The sequence below is a fragment of the Sus scrofa genome, chromosome 1 (assembly GCF_000003025.6).
Source record: "Sus scrofa isolate TJ Tabasco breed Duroc chromosome 1, Sscrofa11.1, whole genome shotgun sequence".
NCBI lineage: Eukaryota > Metazoa > Chordata > Mammalia > Artiodactyla > Suidae > Sus > Sus scrofa.
Window position 1 is genome coordinate 81,640,654 of NC_010443.5, and position 24,550 is coordinate 81,665,203.

The window sequence follows — 24,550 nt, forward strand, 5'->3', positions numbered from 1 at the left end:
GTAGCTGCCAGCCTACACCACAGCCACAGCCATGTAGGATCCAAGCCGTGTCTGCAACCGACATCACAACTCACAGCAACATCAGATCTTTAACCCACTGAGGGAGGCCAGGGATTAAACCCATGTCCTCATGGATACTAGCCAGGTTCACTACCACTGAGCCATGATGGGAACTTCTAATTTCTTGATTTTTGCAAAATAACACAGCAATAACTACTCCACATCTGACTGGCCTCATAGATATTTATATGTAGTTCATTCGAGTTTCCAGTCTGGCCAAGACTGACAGATATATGTAATTTTAAAATTAGATCACAAAAAGGAAATTCAATATATTGTTGGCAGGATGAAGGCACTTTTGATACTGTATTCCTGACTAATCTAATCCAAAATATATATCTGGTTTTTTTTAAGTGATTTTAATTTGTTGGTAGTGAGTCCACACATTTGCAAATTGTTATTCCTCCTAAAGGCTGAATTCAAGAAGTCTCAGAACTAAGGGGAAATGAATTTTCTATTCCTTTTTTGGTTCACTGCGATCTTTATCATTGAACTAAACCTATCCAAATTTTACAGACTATAAGTGAATGATTATGCTTGTGCCATCCTTAATGGGAACTACTAGGGGATGAGATTAGTTAAGCATTTTAGTAATTCAACTACAAAATATATAACGCTAACTGTAAAATACAATGGAATCATCCATCAACAAACTCAGTGGCATCATGACTGAATGAATTGAACTACTAAAAGGCCAGGCATCCTGAGTTTATGTCTTGACTCTTGTTTATATTGTTTGACCTAGAAGAAAATGTTTTACCTGTCAACTAATTTGTCTCCCAGAACATGTCCAAGAATTAGGATATATTGCAGAGATGTAGGTAAGCATGTATGGAGAGTCCAATAAAGGTTTGTTGAACATTGAAAGAATTCAACCATCTCTGCCCCTGACCTTCTATAAGGACCACAGCACTGGTCACCTGATTTTGTGGCCACCTTCATATCCAGGGTAACCGATTCCGTAGGTATCCATGCCATGTAGATGGAGTCTGATGATTTCTATCCTAGATGCCTGGCCCAAATGCATTTAGGAGTAGCTGGTGGCAGACACAGAAGCCCAGCTTCCTCCTAATGGTGAGATCTTATTTTATAGTCTCTCATGATAGAAAACGGTTTGTCTTTCACTGCCCAAAGGAGTGAGCTTTCATTGAAAAGCACTTTCAAAGAGTTCCCCCTCCTCCCAGTTTACTACATGGCTCACTCTTCAGAGCACATTAAATAACTATGAAGTCCAAGAACCTCCAAAAGTTAATTTTAGAACCAATATGAACATTCAGTTAGAGGCTGGGTCTACAAGACATGTAGACAACCTATTAGGCTCAGTGAAAAATATCAGTCTGATGAGGACTGTGACATTTTATAGATAAACAAATGGTTGATTGAGCAGATTTTCATTTTTTAGCTGGTCTTCTGGGATCATCCAGGCACAGCCTTATTCCCACTGACTGATAATAATCTATTCCCATACTGAGTAAAACAATATGACTGAGATGATTGAGCAAAGGATTGAAAATCAAGAACTCACTGCGCTAATCTTATTCTGCCAGTGATTTGTTCTCTGACCTTCGGCAAGGAATTTCATTTCAGTTTCCTTATCTAGAAAATGAGAATGATGGTCTTATCTATATACTCCCATAGGGATAGTTTGAGTGTCATTATTCACACATTATTCACAAAGGATGATAGATATTTCTAAACGTGCAATGTGTAAGTACTGTATTAGAATATCAGTATTGTAACAAATGGCATTGTCAACAAAGGAGAGCCACTTCCAAATGAACATTTTCCACTCTTTGCACAATCACAGCTACCTAATATAGTGGCTAACACACATATTACGTGAAGAAATTGATATTAATTCTGTGTGAGAGAACTCCTACACATGTAAACAACTGTTTATTTGGTTTCTCTATAGAAGCTTTGTTTGTATTTTTCAAAACTGTTATAAAGATATGCATGAGAATGCCCTCTATACCATTGCTTCAGAAATCATGATGAGACAGTTCTACACCAGTAAGAATATAACATTGAATAAGTTATTATAATGTATCCCTCATTAAAATAGAATCCAAAACACACATCCATGTTACCCTGCAGCAAGAGGATTCCAGTATGAGTAGTTTTGAAAGGAGAAAGTACACCTGTCTCAAAATATTAAAGTGTGTCATGTAGAAGAATTGTTCTCCCCTTTTCTGGTAAAAAAAATAAAAATCCACTAAAACCAAAAAGAGCAAATAGAATTGACTCATTTCATACGTAAGACTCAACTAGTGGGTCCCTACGGACACCTGCCTTCCTGCCAGGCATATTCGGTGGGCTGTGGACATCAGCCAGTGAGTGTGACTATTAAACTGCTGGATTAAGAAAAGACTAAGAGAATGTCTACATTAGGTGACTCAAAAACTTACTAAAAAACTATTGGAGGATACATCAGAGAGCTCTCATATTCTGAGATCTTTAAGGATTTTTACTGGTCCAGGAGAGAGAGCAGCAGAAGTAATTTTATTGTCAAAGACAAGATAATCAATAATCTTGACATGCAAAATATCAACCATCTCTGCCATATTATATAGCATGGAGATCATGAGCTTGAACTATATATCCATTGAAATACTTAGAATAGTTTTGAGAAAACTGTTGGTCTTATCCTCAAGATCCTTATAAAAACAGGCCAATCCCCTATTTATCGCTCTTCAGTTTTCATGATAAAATGTCAGTTTAGCTGTTTATTCATGATATTTCATGAAAATTAGCATCACTTTAAATTAATACACAATTGTAACATTCAATGCTTTGTCAGATAATTTAATTGAAAAGCATCCACCACAATTTGACATGAAAATAGCATTCACGGAGTTCCTTTTGTGGCTCAGTGGGTTAAGAACCCAACATAGTGTCCGTGAGGATGTAGGTGCAATCCCTGGCCTCACTCAGTGGGTTAAGGATCCAGCATTGCCACAAGCTTTGGCACAGGTCACAGATGTGGCTCAGATCTGGCACTGCTGTGGCTGTGGTGTAGGACTCAGCTGCAGCTCCTATTCGACTCCTAGCCCAGGAACTTCCACATGCCACAGGTGCAACCATAAAAGGAAGAAAAAAATAAATTAAAAAAAGAAAGAAAGAAAATAGGGTTTGCTGCATCTGATATTGAAGAGAAACACCCTGGGATCCAACTTGACTCTTTATTCCTCTCAGGACTGTAACTCTCATTCAGTATTATACCTGCAATAAATCACCAGGAGCTTACATCCGTGGATTCTATTATCTTGATTTCACTGGATTAAGTTTTAATGTGACATGAAAGCCAGTGCTTCTCCATTTCACAACTTACCCTAAGGAAAAGTTCCAAGTATTTACAAGCTTTATTTAGTGATAGCTCTGTTTTGTTACAGAAGGATCCAAAGGCTTGCATAAATCATCAAAATAAAATAATATTTAAGATAAGTGGATGAAGGGAATAGGATAAAAAAGAAAGGGAAAGATGATGACTGTAGGAACAAGGCTGCTGTATCTTATATAAGGTGTTCTTTAGATCCCATTCCATGTTTGCAAGATGAGAGCCAGAGATTTGGCTCTGCCTTTTTTGGCAGCTCACAACCATGAAGCAAACTCATTTAGTTACCTGATTCCCTGAAGAAAAGATTAATAAATTGTTCCAAAAAAAAAAAAAAAAAAAAAACACCCACACAACTATTCCTGGTAAAGAAACAGGAGAGAAATTTCTCGTATAGGTCCTCATAAAGAAAAACAGAAAATGTAATCAGCAATATCACTGGCCACATTCTTCTTTTTTGGTAAGTTTTTTTTATTATAGTTGATTTATAATGTTCTGTCAATTTCTGCTGTGCAGCAAAGTGACCCAATCATACACATATATATATACATTCTTTTTCTCACATTATCCCCTATCAGATTCCATCACTAGGGACTAGATATAGTTCCCTGTGCTATACAGCAGGATCTCACTGGCACATTTCTTTTTTGCTATTTTAGCACCACACTCACAGCATATGGAGTTTCCCAGGCTTGAGGTTGAATCAGAGCTACATCTGTTGGCCTACACCACAGCCAAAGCAACTCTGGATTTGAGTGGCATCTGAGACCTACACTGCAACTCATGGCAATGCTGGATCCTTAATCCACTGAGCGAGGCCAGGGATCAAACCCACATCCTCATGGATTCTAGTAAGGTTCGTTCACTGCTGAGCCACGAAGAACACTTTTTTTTTTTTTTTTTTTGGCCACATTCTTAATAGGAAATGCACCAAGATATTGCAAAGGGCTGGTTCTTATTATGTTCATGAATGTGGGCCTGTTTCCAACATGAAGTTCAATAAAAGCAATGGTATGGGAAACTAAACACTTCATTATCTGAAACAGGAAAAGGGAGATGGATAAGGATGTTCACTGCAGCCTTTTTACAGCATTTGATGACTGTTAAATTGTAGCAAATCTGAAAATTGAGAATTAAAAAAATCATCATAAAAATTATGTAGTAACAAGAAAAAATATATAAGGCATTTAGCGAAATAGGTAAAGTACAAAATTAAGAGAATAGTATAATTGCAGACATGAGAACACATCCAGTCATTCACATGTCATGGAGCCCTTTCCTGCTGAAGGAACCCAGCCGAGTTTCCTTGTAAAAACCGTAATTGCATCAGGGCTAAGATGATTATATTTGCCAACATGATAATAGCTGTGTTAGACTGGCAGATCTGTGAGTATTTGACTGACTCTGTTTTTCCCAACCAACTGTAATAAAGGTCTAGTGAAATTAAAAGCATATATATAATGCTTCCCACTTCTTTAGAGAGAAAATATAAGAATTAACCACTTAAGACAATGTCCACACATATCGCTCAAGACACTGTCTATTATGATACTTGGTATTCTTTATATAAAGATCCCCACGAACTCATTTCTCTTTGAACTTAGCACTTACAATCATAATGCATCTTGTCGTACATAACCCAGCGAGAAGCATGACGTGGTTCCCTTCCCTCCCTGTCGAAGAACCCCTGGCTGAACCGATTTTTAAACTGTGATAATGATCTCCATTAGAGGCTCAGCAAGATCCATTTCTTGGTTCCTTTTCATAGATTTGTCTCTTTTATGCTTGGCTTTCTTTTATAGGGCTTCAGCAGTGTAAAAACCTTCACAGAAGAAAATAAACACATTCACAAATGAAACAATGAATATTCAAATAAAATGGCTCACCTCCTAAACACAAGAAAGACTTTCTAATGAAATGAACTGCCTTTCGAACATCCATTCATGAAAAAACTCTTAACAAAATGGATATAGAGGGAACATATCTTAACATAATCAAAGCCATTTATGAAAAACCCACAGCAAATATAATACTCAATGGAGAAAAGCTGAAAGCCTTCCCACTAAAATCTGGAACAAGACAAGGATGGCTATGCTCACCACTTTTATTCAGTGTGGTATTGGAAGTCCTAGCCACAGCAGTCAGACAAACAAGAAATAAAAGGCATCCAAACAGGAAGAGAAGAGGCAAAAGTGTCACTGTGCACAGATGACATGATACTATATATAGAAAACCCTATAAACTGATCAACAAATTCAGCAAGGTAGCAGAATACAAGATTAACAGAAATCAGCTGCATTTCTGTATACTAACAATGAAATATTAGAAAAGGAGTACAAAAATACAATACCTTTTAAAATTGCATCCCAAAAAATCAAATACCTGGGAATACACCTCACCAAGGAGGTGAAAGGCTTATATGCTGAGAAGTATAAAATATTAATCAAGGAAATTAAAGAGGATTAAAAGAAATGGAAAGATATTCTATGCCCCTGGGTTGGAAAAATTAGTATTGTAAAAATGGTCATACCTCCAAAGCAATCTACAGATTCAATGCAATCCCTGTCAAATTACCCATGACATTTTTCACAGAACTAGAACAAACAATCCAAAAATTTATATGGAACCACAAAAGAGCCAGAATTGCCAAAGCAAACCTGAGGAACAAAAAAAACAAGTAGGAGGCATAACTCTTCCATATTTCAGGCAATATTACAGAGCCACAGTCATCAAGACAATGTGGTACTGGTACCAAAACAGACATACACACCAATGGAACAGAATAGAGAACCCAGAAATAAACCCAGACACCTATGGTCAATTAATCTTCAACAAAGGAGGCAAGGACATAAAATAGGGAAAAAGACAGTCTTTTCAGCATGTAGTACTGGGAAAACTGGACAGCTACATGTAAATCAATGAAACTGGAACACACCCTCACACCATGCACAAAAATAAACTCAAAATGGCTTAAAGACTTAAATGTAAGACAAGACACCATCAAACTCCTGGAAGAGAACATAGACAACACATTCTCTGATATCGATCTTACAAATGTTTTCTCAGGTCAGACTCCCAAAGCATCAGAAATAAAAGCAAAAATAAGCCAGTGGGACCTAATCAAACTAACAAGCTTTTGCACAGCAAAGGAAACCATTAAAAAAAAAAAAAAAAAGACAACTTACGGAATGGGAGAAAATAGTTTCAAATGATGCAACTGACAAGGGCTTCATCTCTAAAATATACAAACAACTTATACAACTCAACAGCAAAAAAGCCAACAACCCAATTGAAAAATGGGCAAACGACCTGAATAGACATTTCCCAAGGAAGATTTGCAGATGGCCAACAAGCACATGAAAAAATGCTCAACATCACTGATTATTAGAGAAATGTAAATCAAAACCACTATGAGGTACCACCTCACACCAGTCAGAATGGCCATCATTAATAAGTCCACAAATAACAAATGCTGGAAGGGGTGTGGATAAAAGGGAACCCTCCTGCACTGTTGGTGGGAATGCAAGCTGGTACAACCACTACGGAGAACAGTATGGAGGTACCTTTGAAAACTATACATAGAACTACCATATGACTCAGCAATCCCACTCTTGGGCATATACCCAGACAAAATTTTCCTTGAAAAAGACACATCCACCCGCATGTTCACTGCAGCACTATTCACAATAGCCAAGACATGGAAATGCCCTAAAAGCCTATCGACAGATGATTGGATTAAGAAGATATGGTATATATACACAACGGAATATTACTCAGCTATAAAAAAGAACAAAATAATGCCATTTGCAGCAACATGAATGGAACTAGAGACTCTCATACTGAGTGAAGTAAGTCAGAAAGAGAAAGACAAATACCATATGATCTCACTTATGTCTGGAATCTAATATAAGGCACAAATGAACTTTTCCACAGAAAAGAAAATTGTGGACATGGAGAACAGACTTGTGGTTGCCAAGAGGGGAGGGAGTAGGAGGGAGTGGGAATTTGGGGTTAATAGATGCAAACTACCAAAGAGATTACCAAAGAGATCCTGCTGTATAGCACTGGGAACTATGTCTGATCACTTGTGATGGAGCATGATAATGTGAGAAAAAAGAATGTGTACATGTATGTGTGACTGGGTCACCTTGCCGTGCAGCAGAAAATTGACAGTACACTGTAAATCAGCTATAATGGAAAAAATAAAAATCATTGTTAAAAAAAAAAAAAGAAATGAAGTGAAATGAACTGCCTTATCCTGGAAGACAATAAGCTGGTTCTCTGGGCTTTCTGTTCATGGGAGGTTTGATGCTCCCCCTGAGGTGGTTCATATTATAAAAAGGTTTCTCATAAAGAGGACTATTAGACTAGGCGGTTTATGCCAATTCTACTCTTCTATCAACAGAAAGACTATGTATATACATATACAGTCGATGACAAGAAATGTTAAAGATGCCTTAGTCTAAATGCCTCTTTTCCTGATAAGTCTGGAGTTTCAAAACCAACTCTAGTTGTTTGCAGGGCTGGAGTCCCAGCCTTGTCATCCAGGGTCTCCTGTGATTGACAGTAGAAACAGTAGACACCTTTAAACACTTATTTCCTGCTTCCTGTTTTGTTTTTTGGGTTTTTTTTCACATAGTAATTTACTAATATCTCAGCATAATGTTTTAGATCTTTTCAAATGCCATCTCTCCCTTCCCTGTCAAAGTCTCCCCAAACTCTCTTCCCGTGACAAAGGAGAATTGAATTCCTCTCCTCCTCTGCATCCCCATTTCAGTAATTAGCAGACATGTTAAACAGAGTGAACATGAAAGCCATGAGAAATATCTTCCTATTGAAGGAGAACCCTTGATATAAGATATGTTCCTGTTGTTTCTTCCAGACAAGTATTAGATGAAGTTTACCCAAGTCTGTTTAGAGTTGGTTTCGTTTGTCTTAGCTTATGGCACACATAGTTTAGGGCATGTTCAGGTAAACACATAAAGACAAGTAATCCCCTAGTCACAGGCTGCACTTTGAAGGCTGGCTAACCATCTTCTTAATGACTCTTACTAGTTCAGGGGTGAACGAGGTGAACAGCTGTGGCTATTCAGCACGAGTCATCACTACCCCCCAATAAAACAGTTCAAAGCACATGTTCCAATGCAAGATGTGCCCATACCTCCAACTTTCTGTGCAAAAAGTTGTGCTCTGTGTGCCTCAACATAAGCAAGCACTGCACTAAGTGCTTTTTTAGTGTAGCATTTTACTTAATTATAATACCAAACCTAAGCCATAGAGATATTATTTTCATCATCTTAAAGAGGAGAAACTAAAGTAGAGAGAGATATTAAGGAATTTTCCCCTGGATACGAAGCAGGTGAAGATTCAATCTATGATTCAAAGCCAGGCAATGAGACTCCGAATGTCATACCACACTCTTAATCCCTCCACCAACTGTCTCCTCCTATTGCCAAACAGCAAGTATTTTTAGGCAACTCTCACAAGATAGTGCTCACAGCTCTGGGAGCAAGTAGGCTCACTGAGATGAGGATAATGCTGCAGAGAAGGTCTATTTCTGCAACGGACACCTTTCAATAGAAACATAGTTTGAACCTTCCTCCATCTAACAACATGATTCTGCTTTTCTTAACCATACTAGGTGTCAGGCTTCTCTCTCCATCTGCTCTTTCCCTAATAATGCTTCTGACCTGTGCCACCCTATCAGCTCTGTTTTCCTGTCCACAGCATCACTGTCTATCTTCCACAGTCACCAGAGCTATCCTCTAAAACACACATCTGAAAATGTCATTCTCCTTTTTAAAGCTCTTCACATGCACCCCACTGCCTAACGTTCATGGACCTTAACAGAATTCTCTGCTGCGCCCAACCCTCAAGGTTCAAATGCTTATCCATCGTTCCCAGAATGCACCGTGATATTTCCTGTTTCTGGGCACCTGCACAAACCATCTACTCCAACTAGAACCTCATTCTATTGACATGTTATAGACACATTCCCCTATTAAGGCCCAGCTCAGGCTCTCCTCCTCCGTAAGCCTCGGGACCTATGCAAGTGAGCAACTTACTTGGTCCTTCACATCTCACTGTACGTGGACTTGTGCTGTTGAAATCAGTCCACCACATTGCTCCATGTATTTACACCATTTCTCTCCTCCTGGATTTTGAGCCCTTCGATAGCATTTACTCATGTGAGACATGAGGTCAGTGAATCATTCTCTCTCCGCCTTTGCCACGGCCTCCAGTAGGTGGATCATCCTTCCCCACCCCACTGACTTAGGATGCGGCTATGTGACTTGCTTTGGATGAGTACAAACACAACAGCACATCCTAGCAGAAGCCTTAAAAAGTCTGAAGAGTAAGTGCTCCCTTTCCCCTGATGCCCCTCACAGTCTTTTGTTCCCCACTAGGAGAGTACCATACCTGGGACAGTGGCTGCCCCTCTGGTCTGGGTCCCAAAATGAAAGACACACAGAGATGAACCCAGGATTACTGCCTTAGGTAGAGTCAAGTTGAGCCCAACCAAGCAACATGTCACATGAGTAAATCACTGAGATTTAGAGGCAAAAACTGATTAATAACAGACATTTTAAAGGAAGCCATGTGACTTGTGAATGAGATTTAAAAGATGTCAAAAGATCCAGTTTTGGTGCTAGCTTACATCTAGTTGTGTTACCTTGGATGAGCAACTGACCTTGACTAATCTTCAATTCCTTCAATTATAAACTAAATTTTTAGAAAGTCCTTTCCAGTTCAGATGCTCTAGTTCTACTCTTCTAGCAAGGAAATAAATATAGTTATCATAACATTCAAATGAAGGAGAGAAAAATTACGACTCTGGCTTTCCAAAGTAAAAAACTAAGACACAAACTTAAACATTTAGAGGGAACCTGAACATTCTGGAGCCTCATCACTGTGACACAGACACCTCCTGAGGAACATGGTGGGTTAGACACAGAGTTACATGCTTGACACCTAGAATTCTGCCCTGTGGGCTGGGCACCCCTCCTGCCCCAATAGCAGGTCTATTAATGTACCTAAACCTCATTTTCTGTGACCTAAATTACCAACACAAACACAGCAAAATGCTGAAGCTATGCCACCAAGCTCAAAGAGAAAAGAACAAAACCAGTGTCTTTTTTCTTCCATCCCACACAGAAATTTATCATAGACCCAGAGCCCCATCATTATGCTGTGATACCAAGCTAGGATCATGGGACAAGCTCTCCAAAGGCTCACTACTGCTCAGATTTGAATGCTAGTGACAAGAGCAAATATTTATATTGCTTACTTTGTGCCAGGCAGGGTTCTAAGCCCCTTTTCATTTATTATATCATTGAATGCAAACAATACCACCAGGAGGTAGACACTTTTTAATCTCCATTTTGCAACAGAGGAAACTGAGGCAAGAAGAGGCTAAGTGATGAGTCCAAAGCCACACTGTTAGTAAGAGGAAGAAGCCAGACCCAAGCAACCAGGCTGCAGAGTTCTGCTAGGGGTCCAGTCAGAGCTGCAGCTGCCATCCTACACCATAGCCACAGCAATGCCAGATCCTAACCCACTGAGCGAGGCCAGGATCAAATCCACGTCCTCATGAATACTAGTTGGGTTCATTACCACTGAGCCACGACAGGAATTCCCAGAGTTTAATATTATAAATGGGAGAATCCAGCTGAAGCACTGATGACCTCATCTTCTGAACATAATTAACATAAACTTCTGCTTCCAGATTTCTCTCACATTTCCAATGCAAGACAGCAATCCTCATTTCTACTCTAATCTGTCATTATTCTATACAGAAAATCAAAGTGTTTTCCTTGATTTCAACTATTTGCTTACTCTTGTGAAAACCAGACTAATACAGTGAATAAGTAGGTATCTTTCCTATTTGAGTGTGTCTTTTCTATTTAGTTGGCATCTTCCCTCCTCTGCCAACAAGAATGTATAGTTCATGAGGGCAGGAACTGTCTTGTTTACCACTGTAACCCAGCCTTCTGAATACTAACTGCACATGGTAGGCATTAAATAAGAATTTGATGAATAAGTAGCCTCATTTTGTTCAGGATTGTACACATAAGAGATATACAGAAAATAATGCTTACTAAAATTATATGAAAATAGGAATATAATTTTTGCTTTTTCTCTTCTTTTATGTTTTTGCTTCCTCCACATTTTACTTCTGGCAAAACATGTTAAAAGCATCTGCAGGTGACAAGGAGATAGCTGTGCAGAGAAAGGATTTAAGGAAAGTCCCCAGTGAAACAAATAGGAAAATAAATTTAGTCCCTGCCACACCCAGGCTTTTAAGACAACAGAATACTTTGTTAGATTCTAGTTCCTGTGCCAAAGTGTCTAATAACTTAATGCAAATCACATTTCTAAAATGCATTAGAAATGACTTCATGATTGATGCAATGCTGACAAATAGTTATAAAGTAGCTAACATGCACATATCATTTTAAATTCATGGTTTAAAGTTAGAGCTACTCATTTATTAAATTTGATTGTATTTATTTCATTCACCTTTTACATCATGAACACATCTTATATAACCATAAATAAACCAGATATTTGTCTCACTAAGAAAATGTAAACCTTGATCAATTTTGACATTAACAAAGTAAAATTACTGCCAGTGTGTTTTTCTTTATAGCACAAGTTGCTAGAGATATTTTAAAATTATAAACTTTTTTCAACTAAAATCAGATATTTTTCCCCTTCCTATAAATTAATGGGTCGTGAAAACAAAAAGCTAAATAAAACAACCCCCCCCCCCCCCGTATGGTTTCCATAATGGCATGCTATTTCTTGACTTGCCACTAGAGGGACCGCATGTTTGACTGAAAGCCCTCGATGGCTGCAGTTGTAGAGTGGAGAGCAGAAACCAGAAGACAGCATGATGTTTTGTTTTTAAAATAAGGTACACATATAGCATTCAACATTATAAACAATTCCCCCCCGTTTATATAAACACCATGTGAAATATTCTGGTGAGGCTTAATTTTACAGTATTTTTTTTTTTTTTTTTGTATCACATTTTTGCCTCTTAGAGTAACAAAAAGAAATTGATTAGATACTTTAAGGATCAGGTGACATTGAAATATAAATATTTCTTTGGATACTATTTCTATGAAGTATAAACTGGACTAAATTGCTCAAGGCTCCTGCAAAGGAGAAGGATTTGGAAGGGATGCGGGTCTCCGACTTTCAGTTCCAGAGCCAAGATGTCTTAGTTTCCCATTCAATCCAAAACTTCACAATGCTCTAGTGTTCTTCCTAGCTCTGCCTTCTTCTGTCTTTCACGGATCAGCTCTTCCTCCTTACCCCTCTTCCCAGTTTGAGATCATCGAGTTTTATATTATCAGAGCCCAAGATCCAGACAGAATTGTGTTTAAATCTCGGATCTGGCAATGTCATGTTATCCAAAAATATAACCCATATTGAATTTATCATGACTTATAACATATGCAATCAAGAATAGAACTTGTAAATTATTCAAGCATATTAGTGGCAATGAATGAACAATTTACAGATCTCCACCTTATTTTTTAAAGGGTTCAAAAATGCATCACAGAAAATTATTCATTTTTAATCCAAGGAGTATCACCTGATTTTTTTCAAAGTAAGAAGATTCTTAAGAATGAACATTATTTGAACAGAAAACTATAAGTATTATGCACACTATTTTCCATTTACTTTTACTCACTATTTGGGATAATATTAACTGTTATCCCATTTCCCTCTAATGCCTTCCTTTATTTGTCCCTTTCAGAAAATCATTGTTCTCTTTTCTGGATTCTTAAAGCACTTTACACATAAGGGCTTTATATGCATAATAACCAAATAATTGTTATAGTGTGAGCTGTTCAGTGTTTACAGAATTGTACCATATAGCAAACACAAATGAAAGTTCTGTGATGAATGCGTGAATGAATGAATCAGTTAATAAATGAAAGATCAAAAAATAATTCAAAATATTCCTCCCAGTATTTTAGAAAATTGCTTTTTTATATACAAAAACCAAATGCAATGCATAATACCTTATTGTATCAAAAAGCAAATAAATAAAGAATTACCATGGACATTTGGAGAGATTTGAGTGGGCACTCTATGATAAATAACATTATTGCATTAGTGTGAAATCTGGTATAAATAACGGTATTGTAATAATGTAGGGTCCTTATTCCTGGGACATATATAGTAATACTAAAGTTTTTAACAGTGAAGTGACATCATATCTGCATTTACATATAAATTATGTATATGAGACATATATAGATATGTGGGATGGAGAGAGAAAGGAAAAGTCGTAAAGTGTTGACAGTTGATGAATTAGGTGAAGGTAGTTATCTTTTCAACTTTATCAGTAAAGAGAGGGGAAACAAAAAAAGACTATATGTTTATACTAGTTTGCTTTTTAATGGTGTGGCGAATTCTGAGACCATTCAGTTTTCATTCTTTTGCATTTACTTTTTTTCCTGGATATTCACAGAATTTTTCCTTTATCCTAGTTAATATTGTATTTCATTCATTTTACTTGGAACAAATAGAAGTCCTTTTAATCTACAAGGACAGATTTTTTTTTTTTTTAGCTGAGGGAAGTTTTCTTCTACAACATATTTAACTGTTGCTTGCATTTAATTATTATAATAAATTTCAAACAAATGTCTCCTGATCGTGCATTATCTGCCCTCACATATTTTCACCTATTTTTCTTCTCTCTCCAGCGAGCTTCCAAGTCTACTCTTTACAGCCCTAGAGTGACAATTTTTCTATTTCCCATATATTGCCTTTTCATGCTGCTGCTTATATTTGTTTTCTTGGAATTTGTGTTTTCTTGTTCTATAACATTTCAAATCAAATGTGTTCAACTTTTTTCTTCTGTGCCTTTTATGACTCTCTCAAAAGCATGAGTTTTCATCTTCAGATTTTTGTTTATCATCTATTATACTATTATTTTCCCAAACCACTTTATAGAAAAATAAATGATTCAAGTAATTTAGAAAACTCTGAGTTGAAAAGCTAAGTTTCTTTGCTCTAGGACTTCTGAGACATCATTATGTTTTTGCTAAGTCAGAGCAGAAAGGATGTAATATGAAGTCTTTTTCAAATGCATTGAACTCCTGAACCCTTGGTTCTATGGAATGCTTCTGTCTTATCGAAGATTTCATGTTCTAGACCATAAGTTGGAAAATTTTGTTATTGAGCATCCAGAGTCTCATGACTTTTTTCTTTTATTATACTCATCCTTGAATGAAAGGAAATTTGATGTTCAAGAAAAAAAATCACATGTACCTGGCCTTTCTCTTTTTTAGCACATGCATGGTAGGGCTGCTAATGCACCAAGCCTCTAAACATACTGCCAAAGTCTGGCGCGTGCTCAGCCCCCGTGGCTTTGCCAGAGGAAAGGTGGACCTTCTCCTACTCACCTAGCATGCCCGCTGACAGTAGGAAACAGAATTAAGTCCTCAGTCATTGTTATGGACTGAACGTCTGTATTCCCTCTCACATTCCTATGCTGAAGCCAGAAACCACCATGGGATGCTATTAAGAGTGGGCCTTTGGGAGATACTTAGGCTTTGATGAGGTCACAAGGGTGAAGTCCTCATGATAGGAATGGTACCCAACCCACTATAAGAAGAGGAAGAGACCAGAGCTCTCTCTCTCTATCACATGAGGACACAGCAAGGAGGCACGTGGGGAAGAGAACCCTCTCCAGATACCAAGTCGGCTGGCACCTTGATCTTGGACTTCCCAGACTCCAGAATCATGAGAAATAAATGTTTAAGCCACCCAGCTTAATGTTATTTCATTACAGCAGCCCAAAGTGACTAAGATAGTAATGCTGAGTTTGTTTAATCAGAGGAAGGTAGGAAAAAACACAATTGCAAGAAAACAAAGTTCTTATCTCCTTCTCTCTATCCTGTTAAGTTCACCTAGTTTGCGACACACCATCATCACCTGTCAACTTCCACCCTCATAACATTTACTCTGTTGGAAGCTGCTGTCTCACTTGGATGTAGAAAAGAAGGGGATCATACGCGGATGCCCAAGGAAGACCCAAATCACTAAGGTGGTTCTACACAGGAGGGCAGTGGCTGCCTGGTTTCCTGGTATCCATTGAGCAGGAGTCAAAGCCACCTCCCACCTTCTTTATGACCAGCCCCAGCCTGATGCCAAAGTCAAAGGCTACACCAGCCACCCATGTGTCAATTCACCTACATTCACACTGAAGTTGGAGGATACTTACCTAGAGTCTAACAAATCATTCATTAATTGATAGATTCTGTTGACAGGGCTACTCTGTTTCTGTATCTCTTAGTTTGTTTTGTTTGTTTCTTTTATCTTTTTCTCTTTTTAGGGCTGCACCCACGGCATGTGGAGGTTCCCAGTCTAGGGGTCGAATCAGAGCTACAGCTACCGGCCTATACCACAGCCACAGCAACTTGGGATCGGAGCCAAATCTGCAACCTACACCACAGCTCACAGCAACGCCGGATCCTTAACCCACTGAGCGAGGCCAGGGATCAAACCCACATTCCCATGGATACTAGTCAGATTTGTTAACCACTGAGCCACAAACTCTTAAGTACATTCTTAAATGGAATGTAGGAGGATGCTAACTCAAATGATTGTTTGCCTGCCACCATCTTCATCTAGGAGGACCACAGGGGACAAAATGTAAACAAAGGATCAATTTAATTCCGCAGCTAAGAAAATGAAAAGCAAATAACGGAATGGAATATGTCATGAATTGCAAAAAGGTAGCAGTTTCATCAACCACCACATAACTTATCAACTTTCCTCTTATTTATTCAATATCTGGAATCGATTATTATAAAGGTATATTCAAAGGCCAATAACATGCATCCTTAATTTGTTACACTTTCTTCCAAATAGCTCAAACTAACTGATGCCAAAAAAAAAAAAAAAAGATTTTTTTCATAAACAAAATAAAGTAAGCCAAACCAGAAGAGAAAAGTTAGCTGAGTCAATATGTGGTGTTCATGGACAAGCAAAAAAAGAAAAAAGAAGAAAAAAAAAAGAATGCAAGCCCCCTAAACAACACTGCAACTTCAAGAAATGCTAGTCATGGGCTGACAAGATAGAAGATTTCTCCATGACCCAGTGCCCTAGAGTAACAAGTTCTTTACCTGTGCATCTTTGTATGTATGCGTGTGTATAGACACAAACACAGCTATAGACACTATGTCATAAAATGTTAATTTAACTTTATAGAGTATTTAAAACATCTGAAATATAATCTATCAATAGTAACATTATAAAAAAGCCAGAATATACTATAACTCACCCAAAAAGCCACTTGCTATTATAGGCAATGATATTTGCAATTAAGTTAAACACGACTAAATTATGACTTTAATTAAAAGGCATTTTCTAAGATGGCACCAACATGTTTAAAATTTAATACATTTTATATGAGATACTGGAGTTATTAACATAAAAATTTCTTTCTGCAGCATGGGCACTTTTTAAAAAGCAAAACAGCTTTAACCAATATCAAAATGCTCCCAGAATCCATAGACGTTTCATTGCATAATAAATTCATGGAGCAGTTTCTTCCAACCCTTTAATACTTGCCCTTCCTTGGTATGTATAATTGTATTTATGTTCATGGTTAGTAGTAATGGAATTCCTGACACACTCTTGTGGCCACTATGTTCACATTAATTTTAAATGGAGAATAAATGGAGGCCCAGGGGACTGATAATGAAACACACAGCTTTTTGCCATTGGTCAGCATCAGATCGGAATGAATCAGCATGTCTTAAAAACTCTCAGCAGTTGGTATAAAGTGAGTTGGGTCTGAACCCTGTGCCAGGCAGAAGGATAAAGAGCCACACTCCAAGTCCAATTTTGTCTCCTCCTGGAGTTCTCCAGTAGCTCAGTGGGTTAAGGATCTGGCATTGTCACTGCTGTGGCTCTGATTTCTGCTGTGATGTAAATTTGATCCCTAGCCTGTGTTGATCCCTGGCCTGTGAACTTCTGCATGCCTTGGACATCCCCCCCGCCCCCGAATGTAAGACACCCAATTTTGACACCTCTTCTTATTACCAGAAACAACTAACCTGACAAGGTGACAAACTGTCTTTCTAAAACAAGTCTGAAACCCAGAAAATAGGATTATTTGTGATCTTACATGGTCCAGACATTAGAGGTTTAAGAAAGAAACCATGGCCTCACTTAGCTTTGCTCCTGGTAGGCAAACAGGGTAAAGATATGAGTGTTTGAGCATCTACAGTCTTTACAAATAGTTCTTGAAACTATGGATATAGAGAAGAAATAAGAAATATAAGAAATACAAGTAGGATTCTTCTCAAGGAGTGTATAACCTAGTTTGAAAAGCACATTTGTACCTACTGTGAAAGTGTTAGTCCTAAATATAAATGATTCTTTGATTATGAAAGTTCAACATGAAAGATACACACAAGGTCAATATGAAAGTGTACACATCTTCCTTAACAAAGCTGCTCTTGTTCTCATTACTCATTGAATTGCCTTTGGAATTAATTTATAAGGCATGCAGAAATATTTACCAAGTTATAAGCCTCATGGCATCACTCAGGTTAATCATCCATATTATTCAAAAAGTTGCTTCAGATAATTCTAGCCACTTCCAAGTATCAAAGTTGCCCTTAGTAAATACATAATTGCCCCCGCTAAGGCCTTAGCATAAAGTGATGTCTGTTCTATTAAGATGGTTCTACCATTTGTACAATCCTTTGAACAGCAGCAATCTATTCCTCTGAAGGATAAAACATTTCTTTGGTTCTAAAAGTTTTAGCATATTTATTTCAAAATTAAATTATGTTGCTACTGAGATCTATCGTATATTCTCAAGAAAGGACTTCATAGCCATCACAAAGTACTGTTTTGAAAATCTTGCATATTCCATGCTCCCATATTCATTTGTGTTCACCATATTGGAAATGTACCATAGTGAGTGAAACAAAGCGGGACCCTATGGTTCCTCCCTCACCCATGTCCTCTACCTGACTTTTGTCTATAGAAAAACTTTTGTCAAAGAATGTTTCCCCAGAGAAGTGGGAAAATGCAGAAGCAAAGGAAAACAATCCAACAAGACCAAATAATAATAGTTGAGTCATTGAGCAAAGTCAAGGGTCTTTAGTTCCTCCTCAATGGCTATAGGTAACATTCTGAGTAGTATCCTAAGAGCTGTCTTGTGGAGACTTGAAACCCCCTCCAGGTGGAAGAAGTTAACTACATGGTAACCAGACTGTAGCCATGACATAAGCCACCCCAATTCTGAGAAATGGCCTCAAAGAAATGGGAATAAACTGACCCTGAAACTGAAAATTAACTGTACTTAAAACAATCAAAGTGACGCTGATCAGACCACTGATAACCACTTTCAACAGGACTGACAGAGCTGACTGCACTATTTCTGCATGTAGCCCCCTCCTTCTACCTACACACCCCCTGAAACACTCTTTTAAAGTTCTTGCCCACTGGTTGTTCACTCCTCACCCTAACCCACCCTTCCTCCCCCGCCCCAGTTGCTGACCTCCAAAATAAAGCAAGCTTTCCTTCCCACCAACATTGCCTCTTTCTTGGCTTTAGATCGGCAAGCAATCAGACCTCACTTTCGATAGCAAGAGCTCAAAATCAGCACACATGTCAAAAAAGAGATAATGGCCACTTGTATGTCCTCCTGCAAGTGCTTCAAACACCTCTGAGCTTATTTACTTTGGTCTCTTCCCCTCTGTCCCTGGAAGTATCTCTTCCTTAGCAATGCCTGTCGCCAACAGGACCTTGGCGACAGGCATTGCTAAACCAAATCACTCAAGTCAGAGATCCGAGCCATCCTAGATGCTGCATCTTCCCTTACTTTATCCCACTTCTGAGCAGCCACAAATCCCTGTTGGTTCTATCTTCTAAATATTTCTCACCTCCCTGCCCTAATGTCTATTTGCCAAACCTCTGTCCTGGTTGAGGCTGCCACTGCAGAGAAAAACAGACCTCACTAGTAAAGAATCCCGGGAGCTCTTTCTAGACTACCTGGCAAGGGGCCCCCTGGGTTTGGTTCACCATTGCCCCCTACACCTGCCAAGAAGGGCTGCAGCTGAACTCACTTTTGCTTTCCTCTAGTTTCCTCTTCCCCTAAAGAGGAGCTGCAGTTTAGGGGTGGCGGGGGTGCGTGCCCAACCCTGAGGTGCTGGGCTCTCCAAACCACCCTGCAAACAGTTGGTAGCCAGACTCAGGCTGCTTAGTCTGCTACTGAGAAGAGCAGCAGACTGCTACCAAAGCAAAGACTGCTACCCCAAATCCTAAGGCCACTCCCACATTTGCCCCATAAGAGAGGGAGAGAAGAATTCCTGCTGTGGCACAACAGGATCAGCATCCTCTTGGAAACACTGGGATGTGGGTTCGAGTCCCTAGCCCCGCACAGTGGGTTGGGGACTCCGTGTTGCCATAGCTGTGTCTTGGGTTGCAGGCCCTGGCCTGGGAACTCCATGTGCCATGGAGCGAAAGGAAGGAAGGAAGGAAGAAGGAAAGAAAGAAAAAGAAGAAAGGAGTGAAGCAGGGGGCCCTGTTGCTTCTAGAACCAGCAGAGCCCTAGCACAGTCAGGTGAGTGCTATCCCCTTGAGCCCCGCTCCACAGAACTGCTGACAAACTCTGCTGTCTCTCACCTGCAATTTCAGGCTGCAGCACGTAACGCCTCTGTATTTGTCCCTGTCACTCCTCCTCAGACTGGCATCTATACATCTCTTATCCGTTCTCCACACTGCCATCAAAGGTCAGAAAAGGTCATTTTCTGCCTCAAACTCCCTTTTTTAATGGACCTATAGGATACAGTCCAAATTCCCCAGCATGGGATACAAGGCACCGAACAGTCTAGCTCCAACTTCCCTTCCCAGGCTCATTGTGGGTCAATCCTCTTCACCTCTATCCCTGAACCCGACACACACACACCTACACTTCACAAAACACCTGACACACTCACAACTCTGTGCCCTTGCCTTGCAGGAATTATTGTTCCCACATGGCTACATTGTGACACAAACTCAACACAAGTCCTGCCTCCTCCATGAAACCTTCCTGATACCCCCGCCCCAGTGACTCGACCCCCACTCCGGTGACTCAGCCCCTGCCGGCTCTGGTCTCACAACAAGACAGTCTCCCTGGAAGACTTGGGCCAGGACTGTGCCTTGCTCACCTTGCTGCCCTTGACCTAGCAGAGCCTGGCACAGAGTAGGCACTCAAATGTTTGTTCAAGAAATAAACAGCTGCATAAATAAGTGGTGTCAGCTATGAGATGAATCACCCTGACTACAATGATGGACTTTTTGGCCTCATGTCCTCAGTGTAGTCATTTTTCAACTATCTTCAGTCTTTTATCATTTGCTCTTTTTTTTTTTTCTTTTTTGCAGCATATGGAAGTTCACAGGCTAGGGGTTGAATCAGAGCTGTAGCTGAGGGCCAATTCCACAGCCACAGCAATGCTGGAACCACACCAGATCTGTGACCTATGCCACAGCTTGTGGCAACACCAAATCCTTAACCCACTGAGCAAGGCCAGGGATCAAACCCACATCCTCACAAAGACAGTGTCGGGGCCTTAACCCACTGAGCCACAACAGGAACTCCTTATCATTTGCTCTTCAAAATGTTTTGCTGAGGATGAATCTGGAATTCCCTCTACGACTCTGGAGATTGTTTTATGTAGAGCTGCCTAAAGTAAAATCACAATGTTCAATGCAGAATCTCTTCTGAAAAAACTCCCCTGAAACTCACCTTTAGCCCTCAAGGTGTATTTTGCTTAAGGTACACTTTAAGCAATAATATAAATGTTTATGGGACACCAAACATGAAATTAATATCAATGGCAACAACAATAATTTTCTTTAAAGTCATTGATTGAAATCCAGAAATAGCCAAACCAGTTGACATTCCTTCAGAATTTTATGTTTTTCATCAGAAAAACAAGTCTCTACCCATGACAAATAAGCGTAGGGCCACAAAAACTACCTGTCACGCATCTAATGAAGACAGATCCTCTGGCTACCACATATAGCATGTAATATCCAAAAGCACTGCTGTAATTCACAGCTAATTAGTGTCTTGCCGTTATGAGAGGTGTCATGGCCCTAACTCTCTCTCCAGATCTACTCAGACCTCACAAGAGCTGACAGCCCTGCAAGGATCACAAAAAGCCAATTAGCATCCACCCCAACCACAGGCTGCTGCTTTGCTGAGCCCACCCTGGCATCAATAAATCACGCTTCCTCAGGAATGCTTCCCTGACGACTGCAAGCCATTGCTGCCTGAGGAATAGAGACAATACTTCTCAGGAAACTCATGTGGCAGAGAGAGAGAGAGAGAGAAGAGAGATCACTCGCCTCCCTTTGGCAGCGCAACAGTCAGCAAAACTGAAGACCATCAATTCAGGCTGATTAGAGAACAACCGTACTAAGAAATAAATCCATTAGTGGTATACCTGAAGATCCTTAGTGGTAGTCAACAGTCAGCAACTGGGTTGTTCGTTTGTTTGTTTGAATGGAGAAATATCGAAGACCCTTTTCTTTCCATTTTTCTCCTACACATCCATCCTTCTGGCAAATAAGAAATTTTTCCTCTCAGGAGAACATAACAGTCTGCATTTACCTGGTCCCCCAGTGAACACACAGCCATCCGATAATTTGTTTGAAAGACTCTAAATGCGTTGGGTTCATTGAAAAAGAATCTATAGCGACATGTGGGTCTCCAAGTAGCGCCTACAAAGCTTCCTAAATCCATAAAAAAGCTCTAGAGTATTCTCAGCTCATAACAGCGAATATCCTTGTAATTCTCTTCTAAGCCTGCAAAGCTGTTTTGTTGCATAATGTTCTACTTAGAAAGTGTTCAGAATAGTTACTGTAGCCTGGGAATTATTCAAAGATATGACTCGGGTAATTCTACTTTTAGTTTGTTTTCCTCCTGGAATTATTCTTCTGTATTGTTAATGCTAGTATCTAAAACATTTAATCTAGCGTTTGACTAACTAGTGAGTACCTAATGTTATGTATAAATATCGGTGAAGGCAAATAAACAAATGTGGGTGCATTTAAACAAAGAGTTCTCGTACGTGCCTTCTTATCATTAAGCATATCAATATCCAAAAGCTTCACTTCTCTTCCTCTGCATGTAATATTCTTAGGGAAATCTTCAAATATTTATCTATAAGGATATCTACCACATTATATTTTATAACAGAAAATTTGCTAAAAAGAGTGAAAATGTACAAAATATGAAATAGGTTAATAATGATACACCCATACAATGGAGAGTTATGTGTCTTCTAAAATAATGATGTAGAAGTACATTAAAGGACATGCAAAGACGTTCACAGGATACTGAAAGACAGAATAAGAAAAGTGGAGTCCAGAGGGGAGTTCCCATCATGGTGCAGCAGAAACGCATCCGACTAGGAACCATGAGGTTGTGGGTTCGATCCCTGGCCTTACTTAGTGGGTTAAGGATCCATCATTGCTGTGAGCTGTGGTGTAGGTTGGAGACATAGCTCAGATCTTGCGTTGCTGTGGCTGTCATGTAGGCCCGCAGCTACAGCTCCGATTTGACCCCTAGCCTAGGAACCTCCATATGCTGCAGGTATGGCCCTAAAAGGCAAAAAAAAAAAAAAAAAATGGAGCCGAGATACACACACACACACACGTGTATGTGTGTATGCATGTGAATATATTTATATGTGTGTGTGTATATATACACACATATATAGTAATACACATATTTAATTTATAAGATGATGTCAACTTTCTTTTCTATGTGTGTTTGTTTAAATAAATATATGTAATAGGTTAAGCATAGAACAAAGCTTGCCAGGAAAGGTATTTCAATATTAAAAGTGTGTCTTCAAAAAGTGACTTCCCAAGTCATTCTTCTTTGAGCTTTTCTGTTTATATAAAAATGTTGATTACTTTCCTATCAGAAAAAAGTTATTATGCATAAAAAAATATTCACACACGTCACCTGCATATGCACCCGTGTGAAGTCACAGCCTGGGGGGGCATCAGTTCGGAGCAGCTGATGCCCATCCTCTATCAGTCATTAAGTATTTTGATTATCACCCTGAGTATAAATAAGAAAGGTCAGGGGTCATCATCTTGAGCACATTTCAAGAATGATAATTGGAACGGCATTTTCTAACTGGGTAGGAATGGAGTTGAAGCCAAATGGTTCTTGAATACTGTGTTGACTCAGTGCCAGAATAACCAGGAGCTGAAAGATAAACCCTCTGAAAACCTGCCTCAACACCACTGCCCTTCATTCTTTCCAGCTCCAATCCATCTTCCCTAATATTTGGGACCACTAAGTATGAGGAAGGAATATGGTACCAAATTCAGTCTGAGTTCAGGCCAGGCAAAGTTTCTGGTACATGTGGGCTCAGGACCAGGATTTGACATGATGCCATTGAGCCAGGCAGATGCAATGTGGCACAGGGCATGATGTGTAAGCAATGTTTATTCCAGGGATAAAGGAGGCAAAACTCTTCCCCTGAGAAGTTTACATCTGGTTGGAGAAACAGGGCACATGCTTTAAAGGGGACAATAACACCAGTGATGAGCCTGGACAATATAAAGACCAGAGCAAGACCAAGGAGAAGGTCTCACATGAGAGATGGACAGGACTGGAGTCTAAGAAAGGGTATTCTGCAACATTGCAGCATGCACCAAGAAACAGATTCTCCAAAGCAGAGTCATGCATAGAACCACCTGTGACTCTCAAAGGTAATTCTCAGGTCCCCTGTCCTTCTTTCGTAGGGTATCATAAGTATGTACCTGACCCTCAGCTAGAAAACTACACTTGACCAAATGTTACATCTCATGGATTAATTAAGCACATTTGCATTCAGCATTTCAATTCATTTTCTATTTACCAGGTGAAGACAAATTAAATTTTTAAAAAAGTATTATAGCAAGATCGATTTTGACAGCAGCTTAGATTTTGCTTCTTGCTTTTCACTTCCCTAGAAGGACAGACTCCTAGACAATGCAAAGGTGAGAAAACACAGGCAGATCCATATATTTTTCATTTCATATCTAGAGTGCAAGTGTTTGAAACTATTTATAGATATTTCTAGCCATAGAATGAAGTTTTTTGCTAATTTTCTATTACTC

The 24,550-nt window shown here is 39.2% G+C and overlaps 1 protein-coding gene across 1 annotated transcript in view; it reads right to left on the reverse strand.

Annotated features, from left to right (window-relative positions):
* The window catches only part of FRK (fyn related Src family tyrosine kinase), a 107,945-nt gene that overhangs the window by 34,055 nt on the left and 49,340 nt on the right, over positions 1 to 24,550 (reverse strand). The gene's annotated exons all lie outside the window — the stretch shown is intronic.